This window comes from Lissotriton helveticus, chromosome 4_1, assembly GCF_964261635.1.
Source record: "Lissotriton helveticus chromosome 4_1, aLisHel1.1, whole genome shotgun sequence".
NCBI lineage: Eukaryota > Metazoa > Chordata > Amphibia > Caudata > Salamandridae > Lissotriton > Lissotriton helveticus.
Genome location: NC_136063.1, coordinates 1,433,120,880 through 1,433,144,236, shown reverse-complemented (window position 1 = coordinate 1,433,144,236; position 23,357 = coordinate 1,433,120,880). Strand labels below are relative to the sequence as shown.

Below are 23,357 nucleotides of genomic sequence, written 5' to 3'. Positions count from 1 at the left end.
TCTGAATATTCTTACACTCGTTTTCCAATGTCCAAACCTTCCACACCCATGACATGGAAACTTGTTCTTTGCTTCCTCACGATTCATTCGTCCTCTTGGTTTACCACCATTTACCACATGATCACTATGACTCTGTTCTTTCATCTGTCCATCTGCCCGACTATTTAATTTAATCTCCTGTTGTTCTGCCAATTTCACTTGTGCCCACATCATTTTCTCTTTTAACTTTTTGTGTCTTGCCTCAATATTATCCCCACGCGTATTTTAGAATGTCGTCAATGGATTTTCCCTGCCAACACAACATGTGGTGTTGAATCATCTGACTAACTTCTGGCTTTAAACTGTACACAAACCGTTACCCAAAATGACCCATATCCTTATCTCCAATGTTCTCAAACCCACTATACTGTTTAAACACTTGCGGCAGTCGTTCATAATACACATGAACAGGTTAATTTGGCTCTTGGGTGGTTCTATTTATCTTTACCCATTCTGCTTCTTTAGGAGGAATTTTCTTTTTCAGGAATGTAATTACTTTATCACATCATCTGAAGGTGCTCCCGTTTTCGCATCTCTTGAGTACTCTTCATTTGGTCAATCAATTGTGATCTTACATTCTTTCCATAAGTCAGCAGGTACCACTATGTCAAACAGACCATCCAAGTCTTTCAACAAAACCTTCACAAATCTCTCAACCTGTTTATAGCATTCAACTGGTTTCTCTCTCAGTTTAGGGAAATTGTTTGTGAATGACAAAATATCTTGTCGACTCCATGGAACATGAACATATCCACCACCAGGTACCTCTCTCATAGGACACAATCTTTCTACCTTTCTTGACTCTCCTAACATATATGCAGTAGATACTTCTTTCGCCTGTGCTTCTTCCTTCTTCCTTGTCCACCTCGTTCTCCACTTGTCAATGTCTCCCCACTTTTGCAAAATAATGGAATAACAAGACCTATGATTACTGGTATTGTCAATGCCTCAGTGTTCAAGTTTAATTAAACTATCTTCTATATTAATTCTTCTCTATTTTTATTTAACAATTCTTTTTCCCAATCTTGAAGTACCCTAATAACTGTTGGATCATGTACAATTTGTGGAATCAAGGGTGTTCCTAGTACAGGTGCACTTGGGGTGATTTTATGTGGTTCTTGGTACGGTGGAGGGTTTTTAGTTAAAATATTCTCTAGCAACTCATCTTCCAACTCACCATATCCTATCGGGTTCATGTGTTTCAATTTTTCTTTACACTTACTCCCTATCTGTTATTCAGCCACTAATGCTGGATATAAATCTTCTGATACCATTGCTTTTCTCCATTGCTTCATTTGACCGGCACATGTCTCTCACAAGTACCTAGGAAAATAACCCATATATCTTCCACTCCGATTTTTCTCTTGTTCATATGACTCAATCTCCCATTCTTCTAATGCCTCACACTGTGTTAACATCGGTCTTGGTTCTAAATCATTTATCCGCATCCTCAAATTCTGCAAAATTCTTCCATCAAAGGTACCATGCTCAGGAAAGGCTAAAACACCATCATCCTTTGTGTATTCCAGCCAATTCTCCATCCATACACATGTATGATGTCTTCTCTCCATTATGATAAATGAATCAGGTGTCTTAGGTGGCAGAATGGGAATCCCTTCTCTAGTTAAGACAGGTTTATCTTTTTTAATTTTCTTTATAAATGACATTTTTCTCTTCTCTCCATGCATACTAGATACTCGATATATGATCAATAATCTACAAATCCTCGAGCTTTTCTATCAGAGCAGTTCTCACTAAAGATAAATGGGAATCAAGCATACAAATTTCCATTAACCAATCTAAAAACAGCTTTCACTCAATTATCCAATCAGATCGCGGCTCACGCTCGGGATCTGACCAATGCCAGCGCAGCCTTTTCGATGTCATCAGTTGTGCTCCTTACTACTGACCCCTCCTTTACAATTCGCGTCAGTCACATTCCCGCTGTTTCAACCTATCCCAGCGCGGCTCTCTGTGACATCAGTGCAACTGACCCTCCCTTCACAAGGTAATACGAAAACTTATTTCTTTCACTCTTCCTTTAACTAAATTTCGTTAGTAACAACATAAAAACATTTGCTACTCTGCCTGTTCCACTAAACAAAGGATAGATTTTGACTTATTCCAGAGACCCAGAATTGCTACTCTTACACTACGAGTAAAACCCTCCGTTTACCCTTAATTCTAGCTTGAGAGAACCTGTTGCTCCTTCAATGTTACCCTTTCTAGGTGATATAAGACCAAAGTTTCACCAGCGAACCTTTTTGCTTTCATTCACACTCAATTTACATTCGAAATAGTCCCTAGATTAACACTGCCAGGCCTGCTTAGCTTCTCTGTGCTATTCCAACAGAATAGTAACCTCACTGCAGTATGGCTTCTATCACCACCCGCTATTGATTTTCCCCCCAGGTAATTTTTCTGACAACGTAAAACGGGACACTAACTCTTTTGTTAAACCTAAATCAATAATCAAAAATCAATATTTATCACCAAACTAGTCAATAATAACCATAGCTCTGCTACCAGAAAAATTATCCAGCGGCTTATCAGTAACAGGTACTTCAATACCATATACTCACCAGGGCCTATAAACACACACTCACACAACCTGGCAATAAACCGCTGGAGTCAATTGTTTATGATTTACTACCATTTCAAGATTAGTTGATTCTTATTCTCAACTAATCTTTCACTGATCAAAAAAGTTCTTTCCTCTGGTCAATGGACCATTAGTTGAACTAGTTGATGGTGAAGTGACATAAAATAATGTTCTAATGTTTATAAATTACCACAGACTCAGGAAGTATTTTAAATCTTTATCTAAATGAATCTCATGTGAACCACTTACAAAGTACAGTACAGTCTCTGTCACTCATAGGAAGGAAGATTTGATGAATCAGTCATCAAACACATACTTTTATATCTGCAGTGACTTATGTTCAGAAAGGAGAGGATAGAGAGAAAAGAACATTGGCACATACACAGGAAATATTTACCTAGGATGGTGTGAAAACCAGCCCCCTGGCCAAGGAGCTGTGAAGGGTCCCCCGGGAAAGATCAGGCAACAAAGTCTTCAGGACAGGAATCAGGACAGGATAGATGATCTCTCTACCACCGACGCTTGCGTAGCACCCCTCTCTGACACTATCTTCCTCCTCGAGATTCTTCAGCGAAGTAAATTAATTTAAGAGTGGTTCTGCATTTTATTCTTCATCAGCATTTCTCTTCACTCCAATAGCATCGCGATCTCATGCTCACTAACTAGCAAAAGCTACCTCAATTACACTCTTTGGTAATCCTGTACTACCCATTAATGTTTCAATATCATGAGACTACTAACTCTGATTGGACAGGCAAGGGGGGGATGATCATCACACCATGCTTATTTTCAATGTAGTCTTTCAGTCCATTGTTAAAAGATCCCACCCCTTAATTTGTATTCATAAATCTTTATTCCCACCCGTATTCACATCATATTAGAAACAATTGTATAATTTCTCATGTATTTTTATTCATCCAGAGGACTTCGATACTGGTTCCCAGGGTATGTATCTTTTTCGTCCTTGGACTGCATTCAAGTTACATCACTTCTTCTGACTCAGTCACACTACACATGTGCGGAGGTCAGGTGGTCAACAGACTTTAGACTCGTAGGAAAGACCCAAAGTACACACTAATAAAAGAGTAAAAAAGACATATGTTAATTTTTAAAAAAATGGCTTCACTGTATACTACCTATCTCTACTCTAAACCCATTTCATTTATTAATGCTTTCCCCGCATTAGCATTAGTAAAATAGCTTGTGTTAGTTTCAGCAAAGCAGATGCTAAGCATGTGAGCTTCCAAGCCGCCATCTTAATAGCGTTTGCTCATGCGCAAGAAATTCCCTCCAAGCGACAGCTCGTCGTACTGCGTAGCTGCAGAATTTTGCTTGAGTTACTTATTAGTAATACACGTAGACAAGCTTCTCTATCTTTTATGTTCAATGTTGTGCATATTAATTTACACAATACGTGGTTAATACAATATTAGAAGTTCAATGAGAGGATTGCTTCCGAGCAAGTCTCTTTTCTACGAGTCCTTGCTCCATCACCTTCACCCCTTGTAAGAACATGAGAGAAATAGAGAAATATTTAGGCTTTTGCAACACCATGTTAACTAGAAATTGGTTAGTAAATCTAAGGTTTTATGGTCTGTCCTGAAAGTTACTGGAGAGATTTATGTTTTGTCTAGGCTCAGTTTTGACTGATAAAGTAGCATAGAAGGTTAATTTGCCTACTGAAAAGAACAAAATGTCTAAATAAAGAGCCCCCTGCTCCTAATTGTAGTTCCTAGGGCAAGGAAAATAAGTCTGATAAGTAACATTCCTAGGCAATACTAGGCCAAGTTAATTATATGGAGCTATTCAAAACCCATTGATACTGGCATAGACTCAGTGTACAACTAAATCAAATTAAAAACTTCATTTTATTGATGCAATTTCATGTTAAAAGATAATTATATCAAACATTTAAATCATTATACAAAAGACAATACAACATACTGGACGTAATGAAACAACATTTAAATGTATAGTAAACAGACGTTATAAAATACAAATTAATGTATAATTTGTAGAACGGAATTCATAACTCGATACACAAACAAGCACATAAAACTTTTACAAATAACAAAGTGGCTGAATGATATAGTTTCTTATTTTCTCACTCGACTTAATGAAACAACATTTAAATGTATAGTAAACAGACGTTATACAGACGTTATAAAATACAAATGAATAAATAATTTGTAGAACGGTATTCATAACTCGATACACAAACAAACACATAACAAATGTTTACAAATAACATAGTGGCTGAATGATAAAGTTTCTTATTTTCTATAGGCGCATTTCGGCGTGCTGAGCGCCTTCTTCAGGAAAGCCACAGCGATTCCCAAGGATAAATGATAGAGGCCCAATAGATGTAAGGAGCCGAAGATATTACAATTAAATAGAATGATTTCTCCACTCGGTTTAGATAGGCCAAGCTCCCAAAGTGTAGGACTTAAAGTTGATCAAACTTAAAATGAACAATATTTCTACAGCTTATAGTTGTTAGATTGTTGAATCAGCAGTGCAAATTCTATCTGGCACTTGAGCCCAAGTAGCCAAAGCGTAATAGGTCCACAAGACGTAGAATAGCTTTACTTCTCCTTAGAGCGAAACCTCCGTTTAAAAAGCCGTTAGGAATAGATAGGTAAATGACGCGCTTAAACGGTCTGTAGGTGCCTCTAGGTATTATGGTGCTTTATACGATATACGGAGGAAGGTAGCCCTCTTCTTGAAGCTGGGATCTAGGCCTGATATGAATAAACTGTGTCTTTTTGGAGTTAGTGTGTGAAATGGGAAACATCACAACTGGTCTACCTGTTCTACAAGGCTTGCAGTGGATAAAAAGTGCTCAGTGTTCCAGGCTAAATACTTTATTTTAAGTAAGGTTCCTTGCTCTTTACCGATAAGAACATGGGAGAAATAGGGAAATATTTAGGCTTTTGCAACACCATGTTAACTAGAAATTGGCTAGTAAATTTAAGGTTTTATGGTGTGTCCTGAAAGTTACTGGAGAGATCTGTGTTTTGTCTAGTCACAGTTTTGACTGGTACAATTGCATAGAAGGTTATTGTGCCTACTGCAAAGAACATCATATAACATGCAGACAGCAGATTTGTATTTTATGTAGATAGATAAGTTGGTTACTTTTATTGACACAGAGATACTTTTGTTAGTACAGACAACCTCAACCACTGGGTTAAATATTCAATCCTGACGTTTTGTTTCTCCTGACAGTGTACTCTTAATATATAAGTTTTCCACTGTAATGTAACACCCCAGACAAGAACGTACTATTGAAGGGCAGTCCCTTTAAATAGTAACCCCATGTCTGATGTTTTACGGTGGAAATGCAGTGTCAAATTAGGTTTTGTTGTTGTAGTATACACAGCCAAGGAGGGTTTGAGTCTTAGCAGGGCCGCAGGGGTGCACCTTGGTGCACTGTTTGTGGTTTTCACAAGAATCCCATATTTGGAAAGACTCTTAACATATAATACCTCCCAATATGGACGATATGTAACGCCTACACCATTTAACCCTCATTGTCTTATGTAACATTTCATGTGAATAGATTTGCACACTTCTTTGATTTATCGTCTGTGTATATTATGTGTGGTGTGTGATTTGACGCGAAGTAATACTTGGAGTCAGAAGTATTTCGGTTCACTTTTTGACTTAAAAACAGTGTTGTAGAGACACAAGAAGACACTCACAGCCCTGTGCTCTCTCCTCTGGTGACTTCATTGCATTCCATAGCCCGAGAACCATTGAGTATTGGAACTCTATTAGCTCACCAGCAGGCACGCGCTCACAATACAACACTTCCCCTTCCCTACAAAAAAACAAAACAAAACTAAGCTAAAACGCACGAGTTCTACAAAGGGAGTGTAAGACCCCAGATTACTTTCGGAAGTAATGCGGAACAGAAACAAGTAAAAGCTTAAACAGCAAGACACTGCCAAGGAAGTACACAAACACAGTGCGCAGTGAGCTTAAAGAAAACCTCTGCATTAAATTTGACATATGTGTGTAATATAATCATCCAAACGTTTTGGTTTAACACAAGCCCTCCCAGCTCTAGTGACCTCCCCCCTCTTGGGACCACTCATCTGTTCAACGCCCACACAACTCTGCCCTTCCGTAACATTTGAGATGGCAACTTGTGTGATATTTGGGTTAGCAGATAGAGGACGTGCACAGGTCTCTGAACCCTTAGGTGAGCAGACAGGTAAGGGTGGGACACTATTGTAGGTTTCCAAGGGTGGACCATTGTGACAAGCAACAAGAGAGGGCACAGGGTGACAAGTAGTTCCTGAGGAGGCAACATCCTCAATCCAATCACACCTTAAGGAACAAACATTTACCTCCAAGCCACACCTAACATCTCTGTCGTCCGCAACTGTGTTCTTGCCTTTGAACAAAGCTATTCTGTTGGCATGCCACACTTTACCATCACTGAGCATAGCAGAATAGCACAAAACATTAACAACTTTAAGGGGGGCAGAATATTTACTCTCCCCTTTGCGCATCAACCTTCCCTTCGTAACCTTGACGATGTCACCAACACGTAAGCACACCCTCTTAGCCCCATGAGACCAGTCATACCTGTCTTTATACTTAGCCTAACATACCACAAGGAAATCTCTCACTTTCTTGGTAGACCAAGAGACAGTTTTAGTGCCATTTAGCCACCCCATGGTGTCCTTAGTGCCCGTCGATCTCCCTCTCATCAACTCAAAAGGGAAATGCCCAGTAGATTCACGAAGTGTAACTATGTATGCACACACAGGCCAAACCACGCAAATGTAATCAATGACAGAATCTAAATTCTCATCTTGAGACAGACCCCTGGCCCACTCATCTTGAGAAATGCTGTGTAATTCTTCACCGACAATAGTCGCACTAGCCAATCATCCCATTCATTCTTGGTATTACCACTGACTGGTAAGGGGCATCTACTAAGGAAATCAGCAATGCTGTTGCGAACACCAGACACGTACTTGATCTTGTACACAAAGTTTTTTTTTTTTTAAAAGACCTTTATTTGGTGCAAGTAAGTAATACACAGCTTCACGCCTACAACCTTGTGTGAAGGCCGGCAGCAATAACTGGAGTCAATATTGCCATGACAATGTGGAGAAGTGCAAATAGTTAACACAGCGTTTAGCCTAGAACCCATCTGGGCCGGCCGCGTAGTAATATGATAAAATACATATTATATATCGTCATACTGTGTTTAGCTTTACTTGTGAAGTCTCAGAATAAACGTGCAACTACTGAGGTCATTTTCCGTGTAACTCCCGCCCTCCCATTCCCACCCCCCCAACTCTGAGATCGAATCTCGAGGAGAAAACAATGTGTCCTGACCCATCCGGAACCGTGTACAACAAATGTAGTGTGTGTTGCAGAGGTATGTACGGGGCAGAGCAGTTGAACGCAATGTTCCCTCATTAGAGTAGTTCGGTGTCGGATCTGGACTGCTCTGCAACCTTATAGCTACTTGGAACAGGTGTGTGGATGGGGGAAGTGCAATTTGGAAATGCAAGTGCTGACTGAAGAGTGTGCTGTCTGTACCTGTATCGCGTGGCCGCAATGCCTGCGTGTGTGGGCTATTGTCCCAATAGGGGATGGGAGAACGGTCAGGAGGCCTCCACCCGTTCCTTATCGGAAGGGGGGCTAGGGTCCGACCCTGGGGTCGCTACTAAGGCTACAATTCCCATCACCCGACCGGCCCCAATTAATTCGGTATACTGACAGCGCGAGGGTGAGGAGGCCGGGGGGGGGGGGGCACGCGTGAAGGGGAGAGGAGGAAGGGGGGGTCCAATGGGGATGCTTCAAAGGGGGACTGGCACGTCACCGTGCGTGCCCGGGGGGTCCGAGCGAGCCGGAGACGCTTGATGGCTCGGAACTTCCTGGTCCTCCCGAGTCCGGAGAAGGTAAGCAGTAAGGGGGCCCCACAAGTCTTTGGGGCGCATTTTGTGGGGTAGCAAGTTAGCGTAATTGTGAAGTTGGTCTTGCCAAGTAGACATAGTAGATAGCCAAGTTTTGAATTTGGGGGCTCGCCCTCGCCCCCATTTGCAAGCCAGTTGGCGTTTCGCCAGTAAGAAACCTAGCGCGAAGAATTTCCGGTGCGTCTTGAGCGACGGAAGAGATTGGCCCAGTAGGGCTATTTTGGGGCAGGGGGCGACCGCCACTCCCACATCTCGGACATAGCTTGGAATACCTCCACCCAGTACAGTGCCACATCCCGGCAAGTCCAGGCCAGATGGAGGAAGTCAGCCCCCGCCCTCTTGCATCGAAGACATCTGTCATCTGCACGTAAACCGAAACGGTGCAGTTTGGCGGGGGTATGGTAAATCCGGAGCAGGAATTTAAAGTGAACCAGTCGAAGGCGGGCATTGCCAGTTACAGCATTCGTGTGTGAGCAGCTTTCCTCCCATTGTTCGTCCGAGAGGGGAGCATCGAGGTCAGCATCCCAATCCCGTCTGGCTCTGAGAGGAGGGGGGTTGAGGGCCGCATACGCTTGTTTGTACAGCATGGAGACTACATGTGTCGGGGTATCAGAGAGTAGAAGAGCATGTAAGGGGGCTACGATTTCCGGCTCGTGAGGAAATTCTGGGGTGACCGCACGTACATTCTGCCGCAATCGTGTGTAAAGGAATGTGTCCATGATTGAAGGCGCGTGCTTCCCAAAGAATTGCGCAGCCGTCCGGAATCGGCCCTGTATGTACAAATCTCCCCATGTGCTCAGCTCCAGTTTAGTAAGCAGCTTGCGGCCTAGTTCTTCGACGGCAACACTCAGCCTTGGGTCATGTGCCAATAGCATGCGGGGGGAGTATAGGTTAGTAACGCCCATGCGGGCCATTATCCGGCGCCAGGCCTGCACAGTGCAGTCTACCGTCGTGGGGTCGCGATCAATCACTCGGGAGGCCGTATAAAGATAGCCCGAGGGTTTTTCGGGTCGCATGTATCCATCTTCCACAGCCAGGTGTGCCATAAAAGGAGGAGGGTGGAGCCAGTACGCGGCAAAATGTCCTTGCGCACAGTCATAGTAGAGGCGGAAATTTGGCACATCAAATCCACCTTGGTGGTAGGGGAGCATGAGAGTTTTTAGTCCAACTCTGGCCTGCTTCCCTCCCCAAATAAGTCTAGACATTTGGGAGTCCAGGGCCCGAAAGAAGTGCACACCCGGGTTGTAGGGTATATTGGTAAAGAGGTAGAGCAACTTCGGGAGTACCACCATCTTAATTAGGGAGATACGTCCCGCCATAGATAGGGGAAGGTGTATCCATTTAGTGACGCTATCAATCAATTTGTCCATAACAGGGCCGTAATTAGCACGTATAAGAGTTTCCCGATTCCGAGTAATGTTGATCCCTAGATATTTAAGTTCATCGTCTTCCCACAGAAGCGGGTAGTCGAGAGGGAACTTCTGAGTCTTGTCAGTAAGGGGAAATAGGGCCGACTTTGTCCAATTGATCTGCACTCCCGCGATGGCGCCAAATTTAGTTATCTCACGAAGGATTGGATTAAAATTTTCTTGTGGTTTGTGGATATAGAGAGTCATATCATCAGCATATAATGATATAAGCAGTTGCCTTTCCGGGTAGATGAGGGAGCGGTGATTGTGGTGTTGCCGGAGTTTGGCCGCTAGAGGCTCAATCGCTATGGCAAAAAGGACAGGGGAGAGAGGGCACCCTTGTCTAGTGCCTCTGCGAATCTCAAATGTTTGTGAACGGGCCCCATTTAATAGGACCGCAGCCTGTGGTTTGTGATATAGCAGGCGGATCCAATCAATGAAGTTGAAGGGGGTGCCTATGCGTTCCAGTAGCGCCAGCAGGAAGTCCCATTCTAGGGAGTCGAAAGCCTTTGTGGCGTCGAGAAAGACCGCTGCTGCCTCGCATCTGGGGTCTATATCCTGTAGCACTGCCGGAAGGGTGCGTAGGTTGTGAGAGGTGGCGCGGTTCGGGACAAAGCCCGCCTGGTCCGGGAGGACCAGCCGCTCCATCAATAGGTTCAGACGTGTCGCCAAGACCTTTGCTAGTATTTTAACGTCAGTATTTAATAATGAAAGAGGCCTGTACGAATCGCAGTGTTCTGGAGGTTTACCAGGCTTTAACAGGGAGGCAATTAGGGCTTCACGCATACTTGGTGGTAAAATGCCTTCTTCAAGAGCCGAGTAGTATACTCTTTTTAGAATCGGGGCCAGTAGGTGTATAAAGGTTTTATAGAAATCTATCGGTAGGCCATCTGAGCCTGGGGCCTTGCCCGATTTCATGGACATAATTGCGTCCTTAATTTCGTCTACCTCCAACTCCAGGTGGAGGAATTTCTGTTGGGTTGGGCCAAGCCAGGCTATTGCAGTGTCATCCAGGTAGTTGGGCAAATCAAGCATTACCCGTCTATGGGAGGTGTAGAGCGCAGTGTAGTGGCTGGTTAGGGCCCGGAGCTGACCAGGGAGGTCTCTCTGGGGTGTGCCTCGGCTATCGAGGAGTGTGGTGACATAATTACTGTGTCTAGGTGGTCTAATTGCCATTGCGAGTGCTCTGCCCGGTCTGTCCCCCTCTCCATATGTGCGCGCTGTGAAGGGCTTCCCCAGAAATTTGCATTCTTTGTCGGCTGCCTCAGTATATTCATTAATTTTTTCCCGTATTTGAGCTTTGACCCCGTGACCCCCCAATCCCAAGGATATATCCCTCTCCAGGTTGTCAATTTCCACTTCAAGTTTTCGCAGATCACCTCGTAAGGATTTAAGGACTCCTCCCCCTTTGGAGATGCACCAGCCTCGCACAGTGACTTTGAATGCCTCCCACACCGTAGTGAGACTGGAGACAGAATTGATATTGCGGTCAAAAAATTCTGTTATGTCTTGCTCTAGGTCCGCTTTAAAGGCTGTGTCGGTTAGGTGCGCGGGATTAAGGCGCCAGCTCAGGTAAGGGGAGACATCAAGGGGAATACGCAGGGCTAGAAGGACAGGCGCGTGGTCTGAGAAGGTGCGGGCTAGGTGTTGTGTCGTGATTAACCATGGGGTAATACCAGCAGAGAGAAAGACATAGTCAATGCGCGCCCAGGTGGAGTGAACCGCGGAGAAGTGTGTGCCCTGTCTGATAGATGGGTGTGAGTGCCTCCATGAGTCAGTTAGATGATGGTCTTCCACAATGCTCTGTAAGGCGCGTTGTGTGCGGGTGTAATGGGTAGAATGGGGATGAGACCTGTCCACTGAAGGGTTTAGTGCAGTGTTAAAGTCTCCACCTAGGATCACATAAGACATGCCAAGAGTTTGTATCTTACCCCACAGAGTGAGGAGTGTAGCTGGATCGTCTATGTTGGGCCCATAGTAGCAAGCTAGTAGGATAGTGTGAGAGTGTAGCTTCCCCCAAACCATACAGTATCTGCCATTGGAGTCAATTTCAGTGCCAAACGGAGTAAAACCCAAGCCCTTCTTGACCAGTATCGTGACACCTCTAGAGTAATTTGAGAATGATGAAAACACCCTGCACGAGGCCCAGCGGGAGGCAAACAATGGGGACGCAGTCGGCACAAGGTGAGTTTCTTGTAACAGTGCAACAGATACTCCATGTCTATCTAAGTATCCCAGGATCTGTCGTTTCTTCCTCGGGTCGTTCAGTCCACGTACATTCCATGCTAACAGATGCAATTGTTGGTGTGGCTGCGAGTCATTCACGTCACCCATCCCTTCCACATAAGGAGAACATTGCACATGCATTTGACAGTCGTTCCCAAACAGCACACATCAGCAACCCCAAGAAGTTCGTGTATCACATTATTCACAGAATTTTCCCCCGTTCCCGGGAAACCCGCAGCGGCTACTCCGGCGGGACTATAACAGTTAAGATGAACAACACAACCGGCAACCCCAACAGGCCGGTGAAACAGTACAGTTGCAGCATGAGACATGGTATGAATATATCGTGTGATTATAGCATTCGCTGCATCAGTAAGCAATCGGAGAGTAGACCCACCCACACCGGCATCCCCAACTGGCCGGGCTTCCAAATCTCCCACCCCCCACCCAACTATTAACCACCCCAAAACTAAGAATAAGGCAAAAGTTTGTAGGGGATCACCCATTGGGGACGGTGATCTAGGGGCACCAGACCTGCCAACCACCTCCTAACTTCCTCCCGCTGGACGCCAGGTGAGATCCTAGCAATCCTGTGCGGGACGGAGGTGGGCGACCGAGCGCAGTGTCAGTTACATGCCAGTTAGGCTTAAAGGCAGTACATGTACCTCACCGTGAAAGCAGGGACCAGACTGTCCACGTGCAGAGTTCCGTTTTAGCGGGAACATGATGACAGCCCAGTCCGTCACTCCTGTTGAGACATGTGAGTCTGTTTCTTCCCTGATGCAGTCTTTTTTGAGGAGCTTTAAGAAGTCTTCCACTTGTTGCGGATTTTGAAAAAATTGCTGTGAGCCCCGGTGTGTTACCTTCAGCTTGGCTGGATACAGCATGGCGTATGGGATTTCCAGAGATTGGAGTTTCTTTTTCACTCCGGCGAATTTGCGTCTGGCCTCTTGGACGGAAGGGGTGAAGTCAGGGAAAAAGGAAAGCGTTGTATTGCCATAGGTGACTGTTCCAACCTCCCTCGCCCGGCGCAGCGCCGCGTCCCTGTCTCTGTAATTGAGGAAGCGGGCAATAATGGGTCGCGGTTTAGCACCCGGGGGGGTCTGGCAGCGAGGGATCTGTGGGCTCTTTCTACTGTGAGGTGCGGCGAGAAGGATTCTCTACCGAATAATTCCACGAGAAGGTTTTCAATAAAGATCTCCATCTTTCCGGTGTTGGTGGATTCCGCAAGGCCAAGGACGCGGACGTTGTTGCGCCTGGACCTTGCCTCTAAGTCCTCATTTTTGTCCGCTATTATTTTCAGTAGCCTGTCCATCCGTGTGACCTGTCTGCCAGTAGCAGTAGCCCCATCCTCCAGCCCAGAGACCCTGTCTTCCGCCTCCTTGAGACGCGTGTCATGTTGCTCAAGTTTCGCCACGACGCTGTCCATTCGGGAATTGATGGTGTCTATCTTGCCATCAATTGTGGAGAGGCTCTGTCTCATGCCTAGTAGGAGTGATTTCCAATCTTCATCTTGGGGAGCAGAGGCAGTGGGGCTGTCCTCCCTTTCCTGCGGCGGCTTGGTCGCCCTCTTGGATTCAAAGGGAATTTTTGACTGCCTGGCGTCATTGCGGCCCATTTCGCGCCGAGGAGTCCGCGCCGCCGCTATGGAGGAGAAAGCCAGGGCGCGGGGCGAAGACAGGAGGAGGCCAAGCCGGAGCCGGAGGGGGCCGATGGAGCTGCGGAGCTCCCAGTCCGGGTGTATCGCAGGCCCGGAGAGTTAGGGTGACTGGAGTTCTAAACGCACAGTGGCAACCGGGGCCCCGAGCAAGCGTGAGACGGAAGTCCGTGTCTCCCCGTCCGTGCCCGGCCCCAGTGCCCCCCGGTATGGTCAGAGTTGGGCCCGTGATCGCAAAGCCGGAGTGCAGTGTCACAGTGCTCCGGCTGCAGTGTCGCAGTTGGCAGATGTGGAGGTTTCAAGTTGTGGAGCTGCAAGGTATAGACACTAGGCTAGGAGGGGCCCCCGTGCTCTTCGGGGCCAAAGGCAAGTTGGCGGGCGCAGGGCCTCCAGGCGGCAGCCGCGTCGCAGTCAGGCGGACCGGGCAGCCCTGATGTGTGGGCGTGGGGGGGGCACGGTTCGCCGCAGCCAGTCCGGCGTGTTTCTCTTCAAGATTCCGTCGCCCACAGGGGGTAGAAACGGCTATGGAGGCCCTGGGGGCGATCAGGTTAGGCGGGTAGCGTCAATCTGGGCCATGCGGGAGCACTGGAGTGCAGGCGGGTCCGGCCGGCCCCGGAGCGGCAGGCAGCAGAGCAAAGTGTAGGCAGTGCAGGCGGCCCTTGGTGGGGGCCGCGGCTCCGTCTCAAGAGACTCGTAGAGGTGGGGTGTGGGGGGTGGTCGGCCCGCTCCAGCCAGTGCGGTGCGTGTCCCCTCCGGACCTCGCCGTCCCTCGGAATCAGTCCGATTATGGAGGCCCCGGGGGCGTAGCGTGTGGTAGTCAGGGTCTGCGATGACACAGGGTGGGGGCAGCGGGGTCTGTGTACCTTATCCGACGCTTGGACCCTCGAAGGCAGAAGATAAGCGCCGGGGCGCGTAGAGGGATGCAGGGCGGGAGGGGAGAGATCTTCCGGCCGTCCCGAGCTGGCCCAAAATCCCCGGTCTTTCCTGGCAGCCAGGCCCACCGTCAGCGATTTTCCGCTCCAGCACTAGCAGTCGGCTCAGGAGACACCGCTCCGTAACACCAGCTCCCGACGTCCGTTATGGATAATCTGGGCACCGCTGAGCTCGTCTCGGCGTCGGGCAAAATGTGGGGTGTGTTTCAGGCCGATTTGGCAATGTAGGATGATGTAGGATCGTGTGAATGCGCTCGTTCTGGGTAGAGCCTCACACAAGTTCGGCCATCTTGGTCTGGCGCCACCTAGCGCCCCATCTTGTACACAAAGTTCAACTGGTGCAAAGATGTGTGAAATCCTAGAAGACATATTGCCAAGGCCCTTAGAAGTGAGCACCTTCGTGAGTGGCTTGTGATCCATTCTCACTGTAACCCATGTGCCCCATACTTACTGTCTGTAATGTTTGACTCCCCAAACACACCGCAGAGCCTCCCTCTAAATAACAGATTACCTCTCCTCTGTAGGAATGAGGGCCCTGGAAGTGAAGGCCATCCTCCTGCACTTGGGATAAAACCGCACCAAGCCCCTTCCCACTGGCGTCCGTGGTGATGAAACTCTTGAGATTAGGTTAAAAATCCTTAAGTGCAGGGGCTGAGCAAATATCCTTCTTGATACCCTCAAAACTGAGTTGGCACTCATCAGTCCAAGAAAATTTGCAGACTTTCTTTAGCAGTTGTCTAATACAAAACATTTTCCCCATGAAATTATAGACAAATTTAGAATAAAATTCGGCAAGACCTAAGAAGGATCTGACCTCCTCTTTGTTCTGAGGAATAGGAGCCTCCCTAATAGCATCCACCAATTCAGACTTTTTTTATTGCTTTATTTAATAACGTTTGCATAAAAGTACAGAAACCCTATAGAGTACATGATTGCATTGGCTGGCCAGAAGACGAATCAGCAGTAATCTTATACAGTACATTTATATATGCCATACGGAGTAAATTACATTTCCAGGGGTTATAAGCAGAAAACAAGCAGTGTTATGCACACCCCAAGCACATATAGTCATGCCACACGTAGAAACCGTACCTCTTCCTCCACAGCATGGGCAAGAGGCTGTCCCTCGCAGTCCATATTGCTTCAGTCTTTCTGGAGTTTAGTAAATCCTATTAAGTTGTTTAAAATGGATACATCGTTGTTTACCATTATGTGAGATACGCTTAGTCAGCTCTCAGCAGTAACTCCAAACACCATTGTCAATAATGATGTCCAAGTTACTTTGCCAGTCCCGGCGAGGCCTACTCTGTGTCGATTTCCTGGAGTTTTGTAAATAACAGTGACTAGGTAAGGGGGGATCGCAGGATACAAGTGAGTGATAGGATCTCCATGGGTTCTGTCAAGTATTCCCCTAGAAGGTCACACAGTGCATGCCTAGCTCTATGGAAGTGATATTACTCTAAGGGAGAGGGTACACGGTCCTCCGTGACTATGTCTTCCCACTTGTGTGCCACTCTGCCCTAGAACAGGTCGGCCATCCCCAGAATACCTAATTGTTTCAGTTCAGCAGCTGCCTCTTTATCATGACCAGTCAAGAACCAATGACACCATTCGATCGCCAATTCAGACTTTGGGCAAATCCCTAACAAGCTGATTTCATGGCCAAGAATGTTACACTCTTTCTTGTAAACTTGCATTTAGACTCCGCAGTCAAACCAGTCCGCTCTAGGGTCTGAAGTACTTCAACTAGAATCTTGTCATGTTCAGCCCTATGCGGCCCCATGACAAGATTGGCATCCTGGAAGAAGACCACATTCTTTATGTCCTTGAAAATTAGTTGCATGAGCCGTTGGAACATGGCGGCGGCAGGTGCCGACCCTAACGTAACTCGTTTGAACTGAAAAATGCCAATGGAGGTGACAAAAGCAGTCAGGTGTCTGCTGCTCTTATGCAAAGGTACCTGATGGTAGGCAGAGGTCAGGTCTATGGTAGAGAAACATTGCATGTTCCTTGTAACAGACAATAATTCGGAGATCCTGGGAAGAGGAAATACATCCACAAAGATGTTTTTATTGAGCTTCCTCAAGTCCACACATAAACTGATCCGGCCATTAGCCTGCGGCTGACCACAAGGGGAGTGACCTAGTCTGAGACTCAATATGGTCAATAAGCTCATTATCAACTAATTTCTGGATTTTACTAATCACATCTTCCTTAACACCCATGGGGATAATTCTCACCGTATGGATACAAGAGCAGGCATCTTTTTTCAGAATTATTCTGTGTGAGAATCCTTTCAGCTCACTCACACACCCAGAGAAAACCCTGGGAAACTTGGATACCACCTCTCCACAAGCATCTTTCTTCCTTTCACCCACACTTAGAACGGAATCAGAACTGTTGGGATCAAGTAGAATTCCCAGTTCCCCTTGATCCCACCAACCCAGGAAACACGGTCCTGAAGCCTTCCGTGCACCTCTCTTTAAACTCAAAAGGAAGTTTGCAAAACCCCTATAAATCAATTGGCTCCCCCCTATAACTCACAGGATGTACATCTGGAATTTTTTACTGCTCAACAATTTTCTCCTTGAAGGAATCTACCCAAGGATTGTTATTGAGGATGGTGAAGGGTGAGCCAGAGTCAGCTATAAGAGTTACAGACACACCACCTGACACAATCCTGCATACAGGTTTTTTCTTTGTCTGCCTTCAGCCCTGTAAGACTCCTCACGTAAACACAGAATGCGAGAGTCCTCAACATCAGATTTCAAACTCTCCTGCGCTGCTCAAGTTCATCCACAACACATTTAACAGATTTAGCCTTGCGACAAGTGGTTCCATAATGCCCAGTTAGCTTGCACGCGGCAAATTCCTGCCCTAACACAGGACACCTTTTGTAATGTGCTAAATGAGATGAGCTACCACACCTGTAACATTTGCATTTCAAGTCCGCAAACTTGTCCTTCTGGTTAGGTTTGAACCCCCCGTTCTCCTTTTCCTGGTCCCTTCGATTTTTATTCTTCTTCTGTTCGTTGACGCGTGAATAGCTCCCCTTCACTAATTTGACCATCTCTTCGCCATTATCAACCTTGCTTGAAGCAACAACCGCCTTGGCGCACCTAGAAGTAAGTTCAGCCTTAGAGATGATAGCAGTAATTTCACATAGACTAGCGTCCCCATTGTTACAATGCATTACTACCTGATCATGGATTAACTCTTCTTCTATAACACCAAACTTAGAAGATAAAGCTACTTTCCTCAAGGTAGCTACATAATCCTCAATTTTTTGTTAGGATCATCTTGTTTACGGTGGTAAAAATTAAAGCGATGCACACAGTTGGCACAAAATAAGCGTCTAAGGGCCAGATGTACAACCCTTTTTTGCGCTTGCAAACGGGAGATCAGCCCGCAAAAAAGGGTCCTGGCAAGTACAAACGCAATTTTATGAGTCCGTGATTCGTAAATATAGCATTTGCGACTCTCGCTAATAGGAAGTGGAATCCTTCCTAATAGCGAGTCTCAATGCCATGTACTATTGTTTTGCGACCACAAAGCACTCGCAGTTTACCACCTACCTCAAGTAGGTGGTAAACCACTCGCAAACGGGAAAGGGTAACCAGGGGACTCCTTCCCCTTTGTGAGTGCGTGTAAACATATTTCTTAAGAGCAGGCAGTGGTGCCAGGGACCACTGCCTGCCCTTAAAAAATGAAACTGAAACGTTTCATATTTCTTCTTTAAATGCATCCTGTTTTCCTTAAAGGTAACGGGCTGCATTTTAAAAAAAACTGCTTCATTTAAAAAGCAGTCACAGACATGGTGGTCTGGTGACCCCAGCAGGCCACCATCCCTGGGAGTGCTAGCCATTCCCAATGGAGTCGCAAATTGTACTTGCCTCATGAATATTAATGAGACATGCAATTTGGGACCCTATTGGGAAACGCAAACAGTGTCTGAGACACACTCTTGCACATTCACTTTTGCGAGTCGCAATTAGACGCAATTTGCAACTTGCAAAAGTAAATGGTCTTACGTCTGACCCTCAGTCCGCTATAGCCTGTGTAAAAAAGTTGCCTTCATCACGTACTCTAGGCCTCTTTTCGATACGATTATAAACCTATACCACCTGGCCAAAACAATGCAAGAATTTTTTTTTCCATTCAGGAGACAGTTCCTTACTTTTAAAAGTATCAAGGTCATTAATTAGATCATCTTTCCACTCTTCCCATTTAAGACTACTAACTTCGCCATTCTTCACCATAAAGGGTTGCAGAGCAGCAAGATTCATTTTGACCATTGCTGCAAAGAACAGGACAACTGCCTAAAGTATAAATAAGGTATGCTGTGGCCTGCCCTTAGAGGACACACAAGTCCACTACTGAGGGTTTAACAATTCAAAAGAAGGGAGAAAGTACCTTGTAAGTCTGCACACCTCAGCATATCCAGAGAGTTCCGTAGTCGTGTGAATGCTAGGATACAAGTATGATAGACAGGGTGTGCCTGTCACTATGTAAGAACAAACTTGGCGCTCCTCAGACCCCTCCTGGAGGTGCACTCATGTGACATGCTGGGTGTATGAGTACTGTTGACAAAATGTGCTGAAACCACACTTTTCTCTCTGTACGCCCCTGCCTGAGGTGTAAATGAGTGACACACGGGGTGCGTGTATCACCGTGATCGGCAACGAGGACGTCCTCCCTTCGGTTCCTCTGGCTTCCGTATAGGGTGTGCGGCGACAGCTGGAGCGCAGGGACTGAAGGACGGCAGTCACCTAATGAAGATGGCCACCTCGACGTCCACGTTGCGTGTGTAATATGCTTGATGACGTCGCATGCTTACTTCGTCGTTCCGTCATGGCCAGGGTTCCTGAAGACGTCACAAGGAGTTTGAAGAGCAAGGAGACCTGTGCACCACACCAGGAGTTCCTCGCGGGCTTAACGGACAACGTCCGTTGGTAGGTTCATAATGGCACAAAGTATGAAAAACATATATCATTCACCTTTTCTGAGGTTGTGAAACGAAGAGGAGAAATGTTCCCAAAGTAAATTTGCCGGGATTCTCCCCCCCTGTCACAAATTAAGTTCCCTTAATTAATGGGTACAAGTGGACGATGTCCGTAATCAACGAGTAGGTCCATCTGGATTCAAGTCACTCTATGTCATTGGAAATTTTGGATTCAACACCATCAAATATTAGGGGTAATTGTAGGGAAATATCACCTGACTAGATACTGTGTCTTATTCACGTGATGTTCTTATCACCAGATTTTTACAGTTTAAAATGTACACACCTAGTTTTACTTAACATGTTATTATTAGTTTCTTTAGAGTATTGCTAACCTTGAGAAATGTCATAACAGAGTTCTTATGGGTGATGTCTGCTTAAGGTGCATCAGCTGAACTATCTCCTAGGGGTGCTTGGGCAGGTGCTTCAGTTAGCAGTGAAGGGCACATGGCTGGATGAGGTGCCTTGGATATGGTGAAGACGCACAGGGAATGTGTGGTGATGTGATGTATTAGAATACAGTGATGTCAAACAAACGTTGTGTGAGCAAGGAATAATTGAAAAAGTTGAGTCCACTCTCTGGCTTACACCTATTGTTTTGGCAAGGAAAGGTCTGGTGCCCTAAGGATGTGTGTCGACTTGAGAAGTCTCAATGAGGCCATCTGGGTTGACGGTTTTCCCCTTCCACCCATTGAGGACCTTATTGCGAAAGTTGGGTCTTCTTCATGGTTTGCCAAATTGGACTTCAAAGCCGCATATCATCAGGTCGAACTTCATCCTCAGTCATATGTCAATCCTGATGGTGTCTTTCAGTTCTGCCGACTCCCTTCCGGTCTGGCCTCTGCGACTGCGGTCTTTCAGAGACTTATGACCAAAATGCTTAGACACAATCCCTATGTTGTAGTATTCCAAGATGATATTCTTATCTTTACTAAAAATGAAGCCGAACAGGACTTAGTTCTTGATCAGGTTTTTAGTGTGTTAGAAAGCAGAGGTATGTATGTATGTATGTATAACCTACTTATAAAGCGCTACTGCTACTGTGACTTTACAGAACAGGTAAGTGTTCTTTCAAAGTAAAAGAGATTGAATACCTAGGCCATATAATCTCAGAACAAGGTTTAAAACCTAGATCTGGTTTAATCAAAAGCATCGTAGAGGCATCAAGCCCCTCAAAACAGAGAACAACTTATGTCATTCCTTGGCCTTAGTGAGTTTTATGCAAAATTCATGAAAGATTTTGCTAAAACTACAGAATGTTTCAGAACACTACTTAAAAAAGGAGCAACATTTACCTGGTCAGAGAATGCGAGAAAGGTTTTCAATTTATTAAAAGTCACATTGTTAAAGCTGCTTTACAAGCTTTTGTGGAAGGTAAACAAACTGTTGTTACAGTTGATGCATGCAAATACCGTCTGGATGCTGTTCTGTCTCAATTTGCTGAGGGAAGAGAGTACACAGTGGGGTTTGCATCCAGGACTCTTTGCCCTATTGAACAGAAGTAATCTGTAATCGAAAAAAGAATTGCTAGCTTGTACTTGGAGTGTTGAGAAGTTCAAATTGTACTTGTGGGGCAGATCTTTCGTCTCTCAAAACTGATCATCGACCATTGGTTGACATCTTGTCTGGGAGGAATATCAAACGCACCACTGCTCGGTTGGCCAGGTTGTCAACCAAACTACTGGAGTATATATTCAATGTAGAGTACATCCCTGGGGAAGGAATAGCAGGGCGACAGTCTATCCTAGGCTCCCTATTCATGACATTGATGAGCAAGATTGGGAAACAGATGTAGAGGAATGTTTGTAGCATGTGTCAATCATGTCATCCCCTCTTTTGCAGAAGAAGATTGGATCACTGAAGTTGACAAAGATGTTGTGCTTAGTGAGGTAGTTTTGCTGATCAAAAAAGGTTGGGCCTAAAGAAAAATGTCTTTCTCCAGATCTTCAAATGTTCTGGAAAGTCAACAGTGAACTTTCTCTTGAAGGTGGAAAAGTTGTCAGAGATGACAACCTTGTGCCCCCCATGTGTTACAGAGAGAAAATTATCTTGGCTGCCAATTCTGGTCATCTGGGTGCAACTAATACTAGCAGCCGTTAGAGTGGGACAGAGACTCTGCTAATTAATTGTATTTTGCCATGGAGCCAGCATTCGGAAGGAGAAACCCGAACCAGGGATCTACAACAGCACGCCTACAGGGGCCGGGACTGCGAGACCCAGGAACCAACGCGCATTACCACCGCAGCGCACCTGGTGTCTCTTCCCGCCCCCCTGCTCTCACCTATTTACGGCTCGCGGCCCCCGCTCCGCGGGAGCCGCTCGCAGCCGTTAGAGTGGACAGAGACTCTGCTAATTAATTGTATTTGCCACGGAGCCAGCATTCGGAAGGAGAAACCCGAACCAGGGATCTACAACAGCACGCCTACAGGGCCGGGACTGCGAGACCCAGGAACCAACGTGCAATACCACCGCAGCGCACCTGGTGTCTCTTCCCGCCCCCTGCTCTCACCTATTTACGGCTCGCGGCCCCCGCTCCGCGGGAGCCGCTCGCAGCCGTTAGAGTGGGACAGAGACTCTGCTAATTAATGTATTTGCCACGGAGCCAGCATTCGGAAGGAGAAACCCGAACCCAGGGATCTACAACAGCACGCCTACAGGGGCCGGGACTGCGAGACCCAGGAACCAACGCGCATTACCACCGCAGCGCACCTGGTGTCTCTTCCCGCCCCCTCCCGTCTCTACAACATTACGCTAGATCACGCACATGCAGACGCGCGCGGGCGTGAGGCCGTTCGGAGGACCAGAGAGACTGGGACTGGGCCACCTCCCCCTTAATCTTTCTTCCTGGATTTCACTGCTCCTTAGCGTGCCCAAGGATGTCCACGATGGAAACAAGGAGCAAAAGCACGCAGGCGGCAACTGGAGTAAACAAAGGTACATTGGACAAGTATTTTTGTTAAAGCAGGGTCACTATTGATTGACTAAATTACAATACTGGAAAGGCGCATCTCCCAAGAAATTGACTGGGTGAGAAGGTCTTCCAATGGCCCCCTTGCACAAGCCAAGACCCCAACTAATAGACCAAACTTTACTGACCCAACTGACACTACCAATGAGGGAATTAAGATTTGCGAGCAAAACACGATTTTAGATCTGTCCACCTCTAGCTCCCACACTAGTTTAAGGGAAGCAAGTGATTTTGATGACCTGAGTTTGTTAAATCTCCCACTGGTCCCAACCCCAGTCAGCCCAAATTCACAACCCCGAACATGTCTCAGACTTACCGACAACAAGTACAAACGGATAGAGTCACACAGCAGGGGCTAAGGGAAGGAGCAGTACCTAAGGTGAAAATAGGGCACAGAAAACTAGCGGGAGGAAGACTAAAAACCACCAAAGGGAAATCCCAACCCGAAGATAAATAGGCCTGGACCAAGAACAAGGGGGACTACACACACTGAGGGAGCTGAGGCAATCCTATCAGAGGACTCAGTACCGCTGTGTCACTTTAGATCATAACACTACCAATCCCCATGACATTTTCGGGC

At 46.2% G+C, this 23,357-nt stretch overlaps 1 protein-coding gene across 1 annotated transcript in view; it reads left to right on the top strand.

Moving 5' to 3' along the window:
- LOC144827542 (putative thiopurine S-methyltransferase) overlaps positions 1–23,357 on the top strand; it is a 315,654-nt gene that overhangs the window by 99,917 nt on the left and 192,380 nt on the right. The window lies entirely within an intron of this gene.